The 18,648-nt window shown below is 39.3% G+C and overlaps 1 pseudogene; it reads left to right on the top strand.

The window, feature by feature from the left end:
- The first annotated feature begins 10,001 nt into the window (after nt 1-10,001).
- LOC5570565 lies at nt 10,002-17,284 on the top strand (annotated as a pseudogene).
- The last annotated feature ends 1,364 nt before the right edge of the window (nt 17,285-18,648 follow it).

Raw genomic sequence — 18,648 nt, forward strand, 5'->3', positions numbered from 1 at the left:
TTTTACTAACACAATACAGTATAAGTTGTAATTTTAGCGCCATTTTCAACTTGCATGTAAAAATGCGTTACGATTAACGTCTTGCAATGTATCGAAATGAAATAATTGTGTTAAACATTTCAGTATGAATTTTTTGCTTACGTTGAAATACGTACTGATTTCATCTCATATCAAAATTTAATTGGTCTAAATTATCCAGAATTTCATTAGATAGGGTAAGTGTACCAGTTATGGACATAGTGGTTTCCTGTCTCGTTACTCTACACTTCGCCCTATTTCAAACTCTACACTCATTTTTTGTCAATTTTAGTAATCAGGGCGGTGTTCTGTCAAACATTTCAATACTACCTGGACATTTTTTTCAATTGCGGCAGTAATTAAAAGTTTTCAATGTTATCTACAATAAGCAACTTTTTTAAGGCAACATTTCAATTATCTCACAGTTGCCTTAACGGTTTTAATCAAGAATTTTCATGAAATTTTAAGTATGATGTAATATTGCATTCAAAAAAGATATTCTTTTGAGGCTAAATAGTCCGTCATTTGTTTTGGCAGCCTTGTTGTATTTCTAGCTCGCAATTTTAAAGTTATAAAACTCATGCCTCATAGTTGGTAGTGATTCGAAAAAGCATCAATATATGCGCTTACATGCATAAAGTATGCTGATACCGTAATTTCGGGTGAAATTGATCATTTTTCACTGTTTTCTTGGTATGCTTCCTAAATTTTTATCAATGCAGGAAAACAAGTACGACGGTGAACCTCAAAGGCCAACGCACCGAAATTTTCTAACAAATGTGATGTTAATGCCAAAAAATCAGCTCTAATATAAAAATCGGGGAATCCCATTTCGGGGTGAAATTGATCACTTGTCAATGTGATTATTGTTAGTTCTGAAATTAACTTTACATACATAATTTGGGCCTCCTGAATTCAAATTTGCTTGCCAAATTCTTAACGAGACAATATTTATGGAAATAATCAATCATTAAATTTCAAGAATGGAAAGAGTTTTGATAGTAAAATCTGTTTTGGAGATCTATTTTTAGCATCCATACAAACTTTCAGGTTTACACCATGTCCAAACCTTGTTTAGAACTAGAAGTTTATGGATGTCTATCAATTTCACACCAAACTTGATTCTAGAATTTAACATTATTTTCATAGAAATAAACAAACATTCTGTAACTCAAAAAGCTTCACTCAATTACACCCGAATTTACGGCACTGCTATGCCGATTATCATATCTATTTATATCCTTATTGCTATTTCTCTCATATCCACCAGGTAGAGGAGAGAGCTGCCGTTGGTCCAATCCATATCCATCTAGCCGTAGTCCATTGGTGTGCGGTAGTTCATTTTGCCATGTTTCCGTGTCGTGTGAGGCAACAGCCTACAAAGAGGGTCAGTTTGTCTCAGTCACCATCTGATACTGACGGAAGGATGGATGCGTTTCCCCAACACACGGTCCTTCGTGCGGCGTCTTCTGGTGACTGGACGGAGTTTTTTGTGAGGGAGGATTGGGAATCGAACCCATGACCTTTCGCTTACGAAGCGAAAGCGTAACCTCGAGGCTACGGGACCCCCTTACTTTTTCTGATACGTCTGTGCAAAATCAACTAATTTTCATTAACTCGAAAACATGAGATGAGCTAGCAACAATCATCAAAGAAGCAAACAAATTTCAATAACGTCGTTTTAAAAAGCGTTAAAGATTGATACCTTCCAATACATCGAACATGTGTGCAACAGGAAATATTATGGTTGAGTATTCATAGTAACGGTCAATATTTTGAGGTTGATTAACGAATTGCATTTAATGTGTCCGATATGTACGTCATTAGGGCGATTCAAAATTTAAAAATATTTGAAAATTCAATCTCCCATATCTTCCTTACCATCCTTGCCATAAAAATGGTGTTCTTCAGCTTCAGAGGTGGTGATTCAAAGGTGACCCATTCATTACACCTTAATGAAGGATGTTGTTGAAGAAACAAATCCTTTTTGAGCTAATTTTGTTTGGGATTTTTGTAGATGTTTGCAGGGCTTTAATCCCATCTTCTTCTTCTTGGCATTAACGTCCTCACTAGAACAGAGGCTGCTTCTCAGCTTAGTGTTCTTATGAGCACTTCCACAGTTAATAACTGAGAGCTAACAGCGTTCGTGCAAACAGCAGCGAACAAAGGGTTTCAATGCTAGTAATGGACCCCTTAGTAGCTGAAATTTGTTCTCGGCGCTTTTCCGCAATGATATCTTAGACGCATATACATTTTGTGGAGTCATTTACAAAAACTGTTCAAATATCTGTATTTATGCGCCTCAAGCCAAATATTTTGCCTGAAACTGCTGACTAACAAAGCAATCGAAGTTCCCCCGGTGGATTTTCATACGAATAAGATTGCTTTGAGTGTTAATTTTATGTTTTTCTGTAGGGGGTCCATAATACGCAAAGGGTCCACAACCGGCATCGACTCCCTACTGCCGTAATGTGACTGAGCAATTGGATTTGAATAATGTTTTTGTTTGGAAATTATATACAACAAATTCAACAATCTGTCTGAACTGCATTTTTTAGGTCACACTTACCCAGGGACGGGATACCTTAATGCACTTTTGGAGCGCACTCCTGAACCCAACTCATTTGCAACATAGAGATCCAGACTTTATTTCATAATTCGGTCGAATGACACTCGGAGAAATTACCCATTCGGCCAAATGGCGTTCGGTCAAATGGCTGGATACTTACAGTGGCTCACTTTCATACAGAGGTAGGCCAGAACCTCAAAAGTAGCCCAAATCGATTGATCAAATTTATTAGATACTCTATGTGTGCTAAAAAAAACTTTACTAGTGTTCAAATAAATGACTGGAACAAATGTTAGTGAAAGCTTCAGGATTGAATAACAATTCCACAAAGTTTCGGATCGATCGGTATATACCTATTACGATTAATCACACCATATGTCAGCTGAAAGTTATCCTTTTGAATTTTTCTAATTCCTGAATGTTTTCATTTTAAATGCTTATGCTTTGTTTTGAAGAAGTTCCTAATCGTATTTGACATATTAACAATTTCAGAATGTCAAGAAGTGTATAACATAGAGCTCCTACAAAATTAACAAAGTCTTGTGTGAGATATCTAGGAAGCACCCTAAAATGATCATTTATCCATCCATGGCAAATTTTTGAATTACCCCTTATGAGCCTATGCATGCTATAAAACGTTTGGACTTTTTACTGTGCGCGCTGTTTTCAAGTTGCCCGTGAGAGAGAGCGAGACAGCACCAACACACGGCGCACAGTAAAAGTTAAAAGAACAAAAGAATTTATGGCACGTACAGAGGCTCATTGACGCTTCTTGCATATGCTATAATCTTTATGGCTAGGTCAAAGTATGCCTTGGGTAAAGACAATATTTTTTATTGACATGGATCGTCAAAAATTTTCAATGTCGTTACTAGGATATGGAAACCAAAAATATTTTCAAGTTTTCTATTTTATTTCAACTATTTTCTATTGTATTCTTCTTTCTAGATTAACGAAAAACAGTCAACGGCAGCGGGCATATTGATCCGTCAACTAGAAGATTTTTCCGAGAGAACCACGGAACACTTTGGAGGACCTACTAATCCCAAACAAGATATTACTCTGATCGTGGCCATACCACTGTTTTTGTTGGCTTTGACTTTAAAACGTAGCTTGTGTTTTTAATGCCGGTAAGAATGTTAAGTTCATGCTTCAAATGGGTATCAAATCTAATCCACACCACCCTCCCACTACGCCTACGCATATTTAATATCCCCCCAACCACAAAATATACACTTTTTGAACATGGAAGAAGTGTTCGAACAAGCTGACAAGTTATATATAGATGTGCAAATCACATAGCAATGCAATGTATGGTGCTGTTTAAAAACCAAACAAGCTAATTTTCAAACTTGTCGTTTGATGGAATCAATATACTTCTGTCGTCTTTATTCCATGGACTTCCATTGGCAATTTGATGAACGTTTTATTACTTAGCTCTATGGCTAGGTTATTGGATATCCATAGTACTTTCTACAAGCTTGACTAGTTCTTTCGTTGCCTAAAATAGTATAGAAGAAATAAGATTACTAAGAGAAAGCAATAATTATTTTAGAATTGAATTTAGAATGCAATTAATGATTTTGGAATTTGGACATGCAAAACAGGAGAGTGAACAATTTTTGACAACAATTTCAACTATTTTCAATTTCAAATTACAGCTTGCTTGGATTATACTAAAAAATCTGTGGCCAAGGAACGTCAAAGTCGAACCACCCCCATCAGTTTTTTAGCTAGCGTAAAAAGCTGGATAATGGCTTCATTTGCGCCAAGATAAGACAATTTATTTTTTGGTTGCTCTGTGAAACTTGTTATAAATATCAACTTTTTTACCATTATCAGTTCCCGCATAGATTCAGAAACCACAAAAAGTTTTCACACGATATTCAACTATAAACTGGTAATAAATTTTGATCTGCATACAGTTCTATTTATTAAATTAGAGAAATGTGCTGTTTTAAACCAATTCTGTCAAGTGTACCAGAAATATCGATTTTTTATTTCAGCCACCATTTCCATTAAATTGGTATTTGTAAACGTTTTGAGTGAAAATTGTACTTTAGGCCAACATTTGCATGGAGGGCGCCCACTGTGAGCTGTGTAGGTCTCAAAAACACCGCTGAAGTTCTATCAAAAGCTCAACGTATCCCGCAATGGCTACATGTCGATAGCTGGATTTTTCTATGCGATTTGGGACCGATTTCAAGTTCTAATATAATTGGGCTAAATCTGGGAGGGAGGCACAGATACTACACACGAAATTGGATACAATTTGTTTTTCAAATTGCAAGATAACTCCAGCTTGCCAACGACAATCAAAGCAGGCTTAGTGAAAATCGCTAGTTTTCAATTGTTGTGTACCTTCGATCTTTCTGGACTAACATTGAAAAAGGTCCACAGTTTTCTATGCGTTTAGTTTTCAGTTTTAATGAAAACATTCAAAAGAGCCTTATTCCAATACGTTATTTTCAATTAGAATAAACGGTGCTCTCGTGACGTTACTTTTGAATGTGCATGAATTGATTCTAAATCGATTTTTGCTACTTTTGATGAAATGCAAAAATATGTTTTGTCTAATTACGCCCTTTTTTAATGTTTGTCCATTGTTCAAGACCCGGGCTCACAGTGACAGTTCGTGACAGCAAAATCTCGGCTCACTGTGACGTAGAGAAATTTTGTATTGGTTTCTCCCTTCCTGGGCTAAATAAATAAAAAAATGTAAGCGTTTCAAAAATACTAAAATATTTTGAATTTGTAATATTATAATGAATATATAATGAATCAAATGCTATCGATTCAAAAAAAAAAGCTTTTGCTTGAAGTGCAATACGAATACGCTTCAGTTTTGCATTCATTTTGCTTAACAGTTTAAAAGAAGTTATGTTATTTCGTTTAGTATGCTGTGCGTCCCGCACTACCAAAGCTACCCGCATTATCAAAGATACAGTATGGCCCATAAAAAATGCGAAAATTGTTTGATCGTGATCCACAAGCGTTATTTTAATTGTTTTTGCTAGTGAATGTAATTTTTGATTATTGTAGTATATTCTGACATAACTTCGCTATTCAGGACATCTTATGTCATATTTTTCTCACTGTCCTAAATAATGTAATAAAGCAAAGAAGTTCAAAGGTTTTGTTCGTCCAAAGCTAGAAACAGCATCTGATTGTCGTATATTCTGGTGATTAACTTTCCACCTTCAAAAACCACACTTTATTGTTGAAAATTTTAGTTTATTTGGTATTAGAGGATAGAGGAGTTCTTAGAGAACGTGTTTTTCATTATCACAATAAAATATTTTGCCAGGGTCATAGTTTTGAGGCATTTGCGTCTTATAGGTTTGACATGCCCTTATTTTTTGTTAAAGTTGAATAAAACATAAATACAGAAGCTTATAACAGATTTTTGAAGATGAAATTGGTTCCTTCGGTTAGAGACAACTTATATCAATACTAGCTCATAGGTTTTGAGCAAAACGGAGCCGCTTATCACACTTATATGAAGGTTCATTCAAAGCTCTCCAAAATGAGCCATTTTTTTCGAAAATATGTTTAAGTCTCCAATGACCCAGGTATGAACCAATTCTATCATTTGATATGGGCGTATGCTGGAAACAAGACCTGTTTAGAATCTCACGCCATCGTTGGTGTTTAGCAGCTTTCATCACACAGATATTGGAACTCGACGTTCGCATGATAAAATTTGAAGGTATGCTTCCAATTCCTCTCTGGCAAGGTAAAAGTAACACATACAAATTATGTCCAAAGCGATAAACTGAGTCTGAATAGATTAAACAATACAAGTAATGAATGATATTTATGTTTCATCTATATTTTCTATATAAAAACTACCATAAAACATGATATTATGATTTTCGCATTTTTTTATGGGCCATACTGTACCCCGTTTTACGTCCTGCGGACAATAGAAACCAACCAGCCCTACTTTGAGGGAGGTCAAGGATGCCATTCACCAAATCAAGAACAATAAGACTGTTGGCAAGGTTTGTATCGATACTGAACTCATAAAGATGGGCCCGGAAAGGCTGATAGGCACAATCTGGGAAACAGGACCGCTAACGGAGGAGAGGAAAAAAGTGGTAATATGCCTCATCTACAAAAAAGGCAACAAGTTAGATTGTAAGGGCTTCAAAGAGATCGTCTACCGTCGTCTGTCACCTGTAGTAAACGAGTTCGTGCCGGCTTCGTTGACGGCCGATCGACAACGGACCAGATCATTCCAGTTCGTTTGAATCTCACCGGGGACTGCGACAATGTTATGGGCAGAGCTGGGAATAGTAATAGTAGTAGGCTTGAATTTCGCGAAAATCACGTGGCTCTTCCCAGTACAGTAGTTTAAAAACGTGAATCTCATCAAGTAGCCTGTGATGGGTGAATGAATTCTCTTAATGGACCGATGCACGAGTTCACTAATCTGACGTTTGAGCGGTGCCAAATTCACTAGTTGCCATGGTCACGTAAATAACACGGCACCGCTCAAACGTTAAATGATGAACTCGTGCATTGGTCCATAGTTAATAGGGGTATTCACTTAAAGTTGCGTAAAATGAGATTACGCGTAATATGATGGATGAATTATTTGAAATGAAATATTCCTGTTCTGTGTCAGTGCAATGACAAATGAGAAATTAATAATCTAGTCATCCACCACAAATGACAGACATTCCAGAGTGTTATTGTAGGAGCTCAAAATATGTTTTTGATTTTTAGCTTAATTGACGACCCTTTAACGGGTTCCATCATTCCAAACCGAAATTCGAAGACTATGTCTAATTAACTTGCTTATAGAAGCTCCGACATCGAGATATAGAACCAAAGAATGTGCTTGTGTTTGAATTGCGTTTTTTCAGTAACTGACTAAGGTGAAATTATTTATGCATTTTATATTCGGAAACTGAGACGAAATCAAAAGCTTCGTATGATTAAGATTTACCAAGGGATTGTTCAGTTGCATTCAAATATGGTTTATACCGCACTATTGAGAGTAGCAAATAATATGGATTGATTGATAAACGATGCTTAAAATTTAATGATAAATTTATTCATAGACTTTATTATAATGCATACATGAATATGAACAGCAAATTTGGTACCAGATAGTTATTTGGAAAGTTTTCCCAAATTAACGGCGTTTTTGTCTGTTTTGGAACAACAGATGAGAATTCTCGCTGGCTGTTCCTGGTTGGAGCTACCCGTTGTCATCTGTTAACACCAAATTGCTTCTGATTAAATTGTCGCCTTCTGATAAAATTGTCCAAATCAACTTCCATGATCTCTGAAGTCGGTTTTCGTTCCTCGCCAGACAATATTGCAAGGTTCTTGATCAGAGATTTTCTTTTAAACCTTTTCTTGGTTCGCGTTTTTTTTTTTAATCGGAAAACATTGTTTTTGATACTTTGATGACAGTTGCTACAGTGACAAACGCATTCTTGGATTGTTAGATTCTCCCAATTTGAAATGTTCCCTTCGTCGTTTACCTATTTTTGTGAAAGATTTCAAATAATCGGTTTACCGCAATATACGCGAAATTTTACGCCGTTAAGTGAATACCCCTAATGTCATTGAAGGCTCTAAATGCAGGAAATGCAGCGGGAAATCACGTATATGGCAACCCCAATCCCACCTTTGACAGCAGCCAAGATCATTTGAGTATCCGAATTAAAATGCATTTGAGTATCCAACGGTTGCTTAGAACATGTTGGATTCGAAAAGATGGCGGCGCCGCATACTGCTGCGGGAAATAGAACATTTTTCTACAGTAATTTTGGGTTGCCCTCAGCAACGGGTGTTTGCAATTCTCAAGGCTTTTTGCCTACAGCAGCGATGGGCGTGAGTTTAACTGGCTTCGCTGACTGTGATTGGCTTTGTTCGGTTACTGTAGGGTGAATTTCCCAACCCTGGTTATGGGTCTTCGTGCCTGTTGTTCAATATTTTCCTTGAAGGTGTTATGCGGAGAGCAGGGCTGAAAAGCCGGAGTACGAATTTCAACAGACCCAGTCAATTTGTATGCTTCGCGGATAATATGGACATTGTCGGCCGAACATTTGAAAATGTGGAAGACCTGTACAGTGTACACCCACCTGAAAGTGAGGCAGCAAAAGTCAGACTCGCCTAGGTTCGTTGCTGATGGCTGGTAACCATGATAGCTGTGGAATACGGAGGCGCATCATCTGTGGAAGTCGTGCCTACTATGGGCTACAAAAGAAGGATGAACCACGAGGTTGCCCAATGGACCAATGCACGCGTTCACTCTTTGCCTTTGGGCGGTGCCGTGCTATTTACGTAACCATGGGAACGAGTGAACTCGGCACCGCTCAAACGTAAAAATAGTGAACTCGTGCACTGGTCCATGGACCAATGCACGCGTTCACTATTTGACGTTTTAGCGGTGCCGTGTTATTTACGTGACCATGGAAACTAGTGAATTCGGCACCGCTCAAACGTCAAACAAGTGAACTCTTGCATGGACCAATGGATAGATGCACGAGTTCACTAATTTGACATTATTGCGGTGCCGAATTCACTCTTTGCCATGGTCACGTAAATCAAACGGCACCGCTCAAACGTCAGATAGTGAACTCATGCATTGGTCCATTCTGCAATGAACACAGTATCCAGAAGGTGACCAAAGCTGGAAGGATACGATGGGCGGGTATTGTTGCTAGATTATCGGACAGCAAACCTACAAAAGTTTTTTACGCCTTCGATCCGGTTAATACAAGAAGACGTGAAGCGCAGCGATCTAGCGAGCGTGGTAACCATGTGTGTAGCTCGTTGTTTCTGAGCAAATGAATGAATAAGCATCCAAACCAACGCCACTGGCAGATAGCGAATGATCCTTTCTTCATCCTAGAGTTGTTAAATAACGTGTAAATCCATTCAAATGCTCAGAAACAACGAGCTACACACATAGTTACCAATGGCTTTTAGGGCGAGATCATAAGTTATGCGAAATTGTGGCATGAAATTTTGTATTCAGTGCTCTGTAGATGTTTACTAAATAAGTGAAATGAAGTATAAAATTCTCAACTAAACAAAGCTTTTAAATTCTGCATTATTTTCGATACGGGGGCCAAATTACAAAAGATTTGGCTGGTAAAAATACCTAGTCGAAGAGGACAAAGCCGCCGAAATAACACATAAGTTCCCTATTAAATTGCAACGAAACTTGTATAGATAGGGCGTTATGTCCGTCTCTCCCCTGCTCAAAACAGTAACGCCTAGCATCGTTCGCTTCATTGACACCGGAGCTCTATGTACATGCTTGCGCCTCACAGACACTACGCAAAGCAGCACGTGCTTCGCAATGAGTTTGTGTGTGGCGCAAACATAAGCATCCAAACGCGTGCAGCAGTTCTAGCGTCATCTGGGTTCATGGTAGTGTGGAATGCCTCTGTCAGTAAGTATGTCATTTTCCTTATATATTCCCTCTCTGTGCCATCAGTACTGATGCCGCACAAATCTGCCGCTGGTGGTTTGTTTGTGATTCACGAGTATCCATCTAGGCATGATTGAAGTTGGTGCGGGTGCTGTAAAGTGTAGGCTACCAAAAATGACAACCATCGGCGGGTGAGTCAGATGTTCCTAATACAATTTCGGAAGCCCCAAAAATCTTAATAGTCTTTGCTTTCGTTCTGTAGATAAAACTGTTCAGTATTGGCGCATTGCATGCAGTGAAAATTGCATGACATCGAGTACTGCAAGGGAAACGTAATTATCTGTAAAAAGTAATTATCTTGGAATTTTCCTTATGCTGTTGTGCTCTCGTCGATAGTGTGATAGTTGCAAGACATCTAAAGATCACTTGCAAGTCATTCCTGTTCAAGTGTTAAAAGCAAAATGAGAGAAGCGATTGGGAAAAGTTCAAGCTGCTCCTCTGGAAAAATTGGATCATCCAGAAGGCACTATGTGCAAACAGTGTTTGAATCACTATTCCAGTATTGGCTTGTGCATTGCTGATTCTAGTTCGAGGACTCGTGAATCCTTCCACCTACAGCAAACCCACCACATTCAGTAGCCTTAATGTGAGCAGCATTGCAAGCATACGGTGAGTAGCGGAGAAGCATTATGATGAAACAGTTAATATTAACTGTACTATTTCCCAGAACTATGATAACGAATCATCCTATTGAGTTGACGCTGGCGTTTACTCCAAAAAATGTTATATTAGAACAAGTTATGAAGAAAGCTGCACGATCTCTAGGACAGATGTGAGAATAAAAGGTTTCAACGACCGAAGAGTATGTATAACGTATTAATAACCAACAACTATTTGGCTGGAGTTGATTTGAGATGATCTCAAGGTATACTGAAACATGAGTTTGAATTGTATTGATATATTGCAAATCTAAATATTTCAGAACATTACGGAATTACCTGATAATCTGGACAATCGCCTTGCGCTATCCAAGCGAAATGCGTACAACTATGCTACCGGGAGCCGAGTTCTGGGCAAATTGGCGTACCTTTCTCGTATTTCCTCCATTCAAACTTATGGTGCCCGGGCAGTGAACTACACCGATGGTGGGTACCCTGCAAATTATTACGCTGAGGATTCGCCTCAGTGCAAAGTGCGATCACACGATCCTTGCTGGCTGTGAAAAACGATACTTCTCAACTGCCGACCGTCTCCCTGCAGGTAAATATGAACGATGACTCAAGTATCAACAATATTGGTTTGATTATGTTAACTTGCAGCGGTTTCCATACCCACCCTTCTACAATGACCCGTTACTGAGGGGGCCTGGAGAATCTTTCCAGCTATTATAATGATTGCGTTTTTCTACTCCTGCATCAACACTGTTAGTTCATAACGTTGGAAAAAGAGCGACAACTCAAAGAAACATGAGGTTATGGGTCTCAACGGATGGCTACACTGGCGGCTTGTTCGTGAGACCCTCATATTGCTGTCGATATCGATTCCCTCATTACTATTTTGCTGTGTGCGAGTCTCACACCAATACGGACATTGCTATATTCGAATTTTCCAATTGGCTGCTAATATGGTTGTTCCTGTTGTCTACAGCATTACGACGATCACTTTTTGCTTTATGCTGAGCACATTCTTCTCAAAAGGTAATTTTTTAAACGTATTTTCATCAATCTATAAAATATTCAAACCATACAATAACTCCTAAAAGATTTCTACATTTTACTCAAAATATTCAGTGTCGAACATTTCGCTGAACTGGAATAAAAACAAAATCAAATGCTCCCGAGCGTCAGAGCGCTGAATTATTCGCATCTCTCGTGCTCCCGAGCAATGCTCCAAGTGATTCGTGAACGTGTTTGGAGCTGTTCAGAGCCAATTATGCTTTTGGGGAAAAACTGCTTCCCCTCCGAGATTTATGGTTTTTAAGGGTTTTTCACTAGAAGCTGGTACTTTACTGTCGATTAAATGGTTATACATTTAATTTGCTTGCAAACCCATGATAAATCACATCTTGCTCGGTTACTCGCGAGTAACTTTCCGGAACTTATTGCTCTTTTGTTTTGGCATGTTCTCCCGAGCAGACGGGTGTGCTTAACGCCTAGCTTGAGAAGCGAACGTGCGTAATGAATAATTATTGTATGTTTTGTCTGTCCGTATTGTGCGCATATATAAGGCTTGTAAGAATGTAGTTTCTCTCGTTTCCCCACGAGTAGGCATGCTGTCTCTCAGTGATAATAAATCAGTTAAAAGTGAAAGTCGTTCGTTTGATTTGTCGTCCGTTGAATCGTAAAGACTCAATGTAGGAAAGACGTCCTGTTCGAAACAACACATTTAGAATATATTGGATACGTTTTCAAGGAAGTGGATCTAAAAATTTGATCCTTCAAACGTTAGCATAATGATTGATGTTACAAGAACTTCCTTGCGGCTCCCATAGACGCCAATGGAGAGTGCTCCGATTGACGAAAAGCTTCTTCTGACTGGAAAGGGAAGAATGGTTTACTGCGTTACACTAACAATGCGTGTAAATTACTGCCGCCGTTAAGGCATGGTTATGAGGCCCACAATAGAACACATTGTCCTATGGAAAGCGTGCGGGTGGTCATCGGTTTTTCAGTTCTGTCACCTAAACGGAAAAAGATACCACCACTTTGGCGTCCATGGACGAAAGTTTTTTTTTTTTTGTTCTGTTCGGGATGAACCACTGCGACCAGTTTTCTTTGATCTTTGTGGTATACCCGTGTCCTTTGTTTAGTGCATGTCGTTCTACTCCATTACTATTGAGAAACTAGTGGGCCCGGCAAACTTCGTCTTGCCATCAAGTAGGCTGTTGAAAAACGCTATGGATCGTCCCATACAAAATGACAGTTCCGTTCACGCTCGTTTTTCCGACTTTCCCGGTGAATATCCTGGGATCTTTATACACACAAACACGTCAGAACACTTGACGACAAAACGGAAAAATAATCATTCAAATCGGTTGACCCGTTCGGAAGCCATATCGTGACATACAAACACCACTCCATTTTTATTTATATATAGATAATGAAGTAGTCGTTTTATATACAAATATCATTCTTTACCATTTTGCATAGAGCCTCTTTACAAAAAGATACCGCTATTTATACCTTTTGGAGAAAACAGTTTGTCGCTATTAAACTCTTAAAAGCGCGCCCCTTAATCAGGTTCGGCCACTAAGCTGGTTGAATTATACTGATTTTGACCATGCATCGGTACTCTAGCGTATCAAATTATTGCTTCTACTTATAAGGTCGTTTTTTGAAACTGTGAACAGGTTTCATCGCATGAGACATTTAGATTCCTTGAAACAAAAAGCTTATTTTAGAAGTTAAGAGGTCTGCTACTCCACTGATTCGGAATCGTTTCCCTCCTAGATATCGAAAGATAAACTCTTGAACTTGGAAAGAAATTGTCTCATGCGTTGAAACCAACCTCAGATGCTGATTGAGCCACTTTTCCACTTCGACCTCCTCATCATCTAGGACAAATAGGTGGTCTTAGTAGCTTGTTACTCTCTTATACTCTTCCGACCGTAACTAATAAGTATTCACAAGAACAGATACAGCAAGAGTACAATTTGGTAGATCTTAACCCGTAACGCACCTCGAAAGTTAGAGTATGGATTGATGAAACAAAAACTATTTTTTCGAAAATTTTCCATGATACAGACGATAGTTTTTCCGACAATTTTCTCCATATTGAATGTTTTTCTTTTTATATTTTTAGTAGATTATATTTTTAATAGAATTTCCTTTCGATTTCACTAGAAGACTTTTGTTCTACGATACATAGTGAAATTCATCTAGAGTTTTCCGGGAAAGTAGGCCACTATAATTTTTTGAATTTTACTTTTGGTCATGTATCCACAAGCTCTACCTCTGGTGAAAATTTCATACAAATCGGTGACCTCCGGCTCAAACCTGTCCAATAATTTAAAAAAAATGCCCAGGTGCCAGAGCTGGTGTGGCGGAAACAGCGGACCATGTCGTGTTTGATTGTCCCCACTTCATTGTTGTGAAAGATCGCATACTCGCTATATGCGGAAAGAACACGTCCATCGACAATATAATAGAGAGAATGCGTGCGGGTGCCGAGTGCTGGAATGCAGCACCTACGGCTGTCACTTACATTGTATTAGAATTGCAGCGCCTATGGCGCGCTGGCTGTTAGCTGCTGAGGATTAGCTCTGCCGAGGCTGGTCCCTTGTAACACTGTTCAAGTCGGCTAGGAAAAATAAATAAATAAATCAAATTTACTGGAAAATGATCTGATCCTTGAGACACGAAAAACTGCTATTTTTATTACGCTGTGTTATAATCGAAGCTTCTAGACCACTGATTGAATATAGCACTAAATTTTCCTCGACATTAAAATTTTATGATTTATTTCGTAATTTAAACTGGTGTATCTAAAAAGCTTAAATGAGTGACTTCTTAATCAAAGACATTTTTCATCTTTTCCAGCAAACATTGCATCTGGTATGGCGGGAATAATTTGGTTCTACTCACTGACTCCCTACAATATCACATTCGGCAATTACGATCGGATGTCCCTGGGAGCAAAACTGGCCTCCAGTTTATGGTGCAATACAGCCATGGGATACGGATTCATGCTCCTGATGAAGCACGAAGGTACATCAATCGGTTTGCAGTGGGCTAATCTGTTTTCACCGGTCACGGTGGACGACGACCTTACGATTGCACACATTATAATGATGCTGCTGATTGATGCCTGCTTGTACCTACTGGTGGCACTCTACATAGAACAGGTGGCTCCCGGAAAGTTTGGAATCCCGAAGAAGTGGAATTTTTTGCTCACACGAGAATTCTGGAGTGGAGTTTACGATCGACAGGTGAACACCTTGGACAGAGAATATCTTACGAAGGATAGGAAGAATAATGAAGAGGAAGAACCAACGGAGAAACACGCAGGTATCAAGATCTTGGGATTGACCAAAAAGTTTTCTGGGTCTAAAATCGCGGTCAACGATCTATCGTTGAATTTATATGAGGATCAAATTTCCATCCTTCTGGGCCATAATGGTGCCGGAAAAACGACTACGATGTCGATGTTGACCGGTATGTTTCCTCCGTCTAGTGGAACAGCAATCGTAAACGGTTTCGACATCCGGTACGATGTTGAAAACTTGAGGAATTCGTTAGGGCTTTGTCCGCAGCATAATGTTTTATTCGATGAACTAACAGTATCGGAGCATATACGCTTCTTCTCCAAGTTAAAGGGTCTTGATGAAAGTAAAATAGCTGAAGAAATTGACAAGTATTTGAAACTTTTAGAGTTAGAGGACAAACGAAATGCTCAGTCACACACATTATCTGGTGGTATGAAACGTAAACTTTCTATCGCGATCGCTTTGTGTGGCGGTTCGAAAGTCGTGCTCTGCGACGAACCCACTTCTGGGATGGATCCCGCAGCTCGTAGAGTACTCTGGAATTTGTTACAGCGGGAAAAGATCGGCAGAACCATTCTGCTGTCAACACACTTTATGGATGAAGCGGACCATCCTTGGAGATCGAGAATTCGGCGATAATTGGTTGACGGGAAATCTAAAAGCCCTTAGATCCCCATTTTTCCATGCAAGAAGAGACTTTGGGCGGTGGTTATCAGGTGATTAAATGTGTTAAAAAAGTCCAATTTAGCAATCCATACACATCTCACAAATCTGCTTTAAAACAGTATATATCCCCAGTATAGAAGTCAGAAACAGAATATTGGTACCACAGAGCTTAGGCTATGTCCTGAACAGGAGTAACCCATCACACGTTTCCAAAAATCATCTTTGGCGGGAAAACTGGAAGAAAATACACCATAAATATGCAATAATCCAGCTAATGCATCACCCTTAATCTACGGTTCTAGACGAGGGTTTTTCAATGAAGGTTAGTAACTCGTTCATCTTTCTAAATGTAACTATACATTATATATTTCAAATGCTTTAAATAAAAACAACGAGTCTTGGAGCGACACAACATTGATGCGAAGATCTTGGATCATTCCAAATGATATCATACGGCTGCCTTTAGATGGTTTTTATTTCAACCATATCTTTGAATCTGCTAACGATACTCACACTTCGGTTTCCGGAAAGTTGTTGGTTATTAATCAGATAAAAGCGATGTTCTTGAAGAAATACCTAAGTTACATCAGAGCGTGGAAGATCTCATTACTACAAACTACGCTATCTATGTTCTACATCATTGTCATTGTTATAATAGTCCGTTCTTTTCCAAACAACGTCGTTCTACCTCCACTGAATATTTCTTTCGGATCATACGACAAAACTATCACAGTTCTCGAGACAAACAATACTGAAGCTTCTGTGGCAAACAGCTATATAGAATTATTTACGGAGCTTGCTCCAAGCAATAAGCTTGTAACAATATCCAGTTCTTTCTCTGAATATATTTTAAATAAGGTATGTGTGTTAAAAATTAGTTAAAGTCATGTCATGCTTCAAATATGTTTTTCTCCGCAGTCGATAGAAAATATCAAAGCAGTGGACAACACTTATATGGTCGGAGCCACTGTCGACGAAACTGAAAATAACTTCACAGCTTGGTTCAACAATAAGGCTTACCATACGGCTCCACTGTCACTGAATCTCATCTACAATGCAATCTTAAGGACATTCTGTTCCAACTGTTCGCTAGAAGTCATCAACAAACCGTTGCCGTACAGTTCGCGAATAAGATTCCTAAGACTACAGGCCGGCAGTAACATGGGATTTCAACTGGCATTCAATACAGGCTTCGCGATGGCCTTCGTAGGCGCAATGTACATCATGTTCTACATAAAGGAAAGGGCTTCGGGTGCAAAACTGCTGCAATTCGTCAGTGGAGTAAACGCAGTAACTTTCTGGACTGTGTCGTTCCTGTGGGATTACCTAGTGTTCATCGTGGCAATGATCCTGTACATCTTGACTTTGGCTGCTTTCCAAGAGGAAGGATGGTCAACACCAGCAGAACTGTCCCGTGTTGTAATTGTTATGCTGTGCTTCGGAATCGCCGTTATTCCGTTCACGTATCTATGGTCGTACTTTTTCCAAGTGCCGTCAACTGGATTCATCAAAATGCCTGATATTTCAAACATATTTACGGGAACAGTCATATTTACAGGAATTTTCCTTCTCAAGTACAGTGGAGTTCAATCTGAACGGATGTGGCCGAAACCTCTGGAATGGTTTACATGATATTCCCGGCATTTTGCGTTGACCGCATAGTTTGAACAACCTAATAAACCTCGCCTTGACGATACAGGCAAATATGGCGAAGGCCCAATGTGACGCCATGCCGTTCTCTGTACGGACAATTTGTTGTGCAGCTTCGATAAACGGTGGGTTGTGGTGAGTAACTTTTTTATATTCAATACTTTTTACTTACTACTTGAACTGCTACAATTCGCTACATCGATGGATGATTCTCATTCACTAAAGTGGGTTTTGGACTAATTCGTCTCTAGGTTGCTTATACTTGACCTCAGACCTTTTTTTCTCATTTTTCCCCATACAACATTGACGACTTTCTGGTACGCTTCCCGTTAGAGTGCACACGTTCGTGGTTCTTTCTTCTCTCCCGATACGCCGCTTTCACATACTCCACTATAGATTCATCCGCACACGGTGTTCAAAAACTCCTGTCGCTTGCAAGTCCTCTACGAGCATTAATCCACGTCCCAATTCCGTAAAGGACTACCGGTTTTATCAACGCATTGTACATTGTACACTTAGTACTGGGTTGAACTTTACCCAGACCACAAGGTCTTGGTAAAGTCCCGTAGTAAGCACTACTTTCGAAAATAATACGTCTTCGAATCTCTCGATCCGACGATACCAATGATCGAAGCATTGTGAATTCATCCACGACCTCCTGAACTCATCTTCGGCATTCATCGTCGTTCATCACACTTCTGGCAATGCGCGCTTAGTTCTTCCAGCCATCAGATACTTAGTCTTCACGTATTTTCTTCAACCTAACCCTTTCTGCTTCACGTTTCGACCCGGTATTATACTGGCTCAGTAATGGGCGTTCAGTTTCTTCAGCCAACAGATACTTAGTCTTCAACGTATTTTTCTTCAACCTACCCTTTTCTCTATTAATTTGTGTGGTTTGTGCTAACGTAAGAACAACACTAGTCTTTTCTGCTTGAGGTCCTGGTATAAATCAGCAACCACCAGGAACGCTCTTTCAACATTGTCCTGTCCCTGTCCACTTCGTCAGCGAAACAGATGAACTGGCTGGTTTTTATTGAAAATCGTGATGCCCGCCCGTTTCATATCACAATCTAGCGCAATATCAAGCAAGTGGCAGGTAAGATCATCACCTTGTTTAAGTACTTTGGGTGTTTCGAACGAGGCCAATAACTCACCCGATATTTTCACACAGCATCCATCGTTACTAGACCAGTTCCCGGGAAAATTATACCACGTCGATAATTTCCCATAGCTCTTCGCGGTCGTTTCGTTAGTATCAAAGAACGCATCGAAATCAATGAACAGGTGGTGCGTAGGAACTATTTATCCACTTTTGGAGGATCTGTCGCAACGTAAAGATTTGGTCTGTTGATGGTTCGC

Source organism: Aedes aegypti, chromosome 3, assembly GCF_002204515.2.
Source record: "Aedes aegypti strain LVP_AGWG chromosome 3, AaegL5.0 Primary Assembly, whole genome shotgun sequence".
Classification (NCBI taxonomy): Eukaryota; Metazoa; Arthropoda; class Insecta; order Diptera; family Culicidae; genus Aedes; species Aedes aegypti.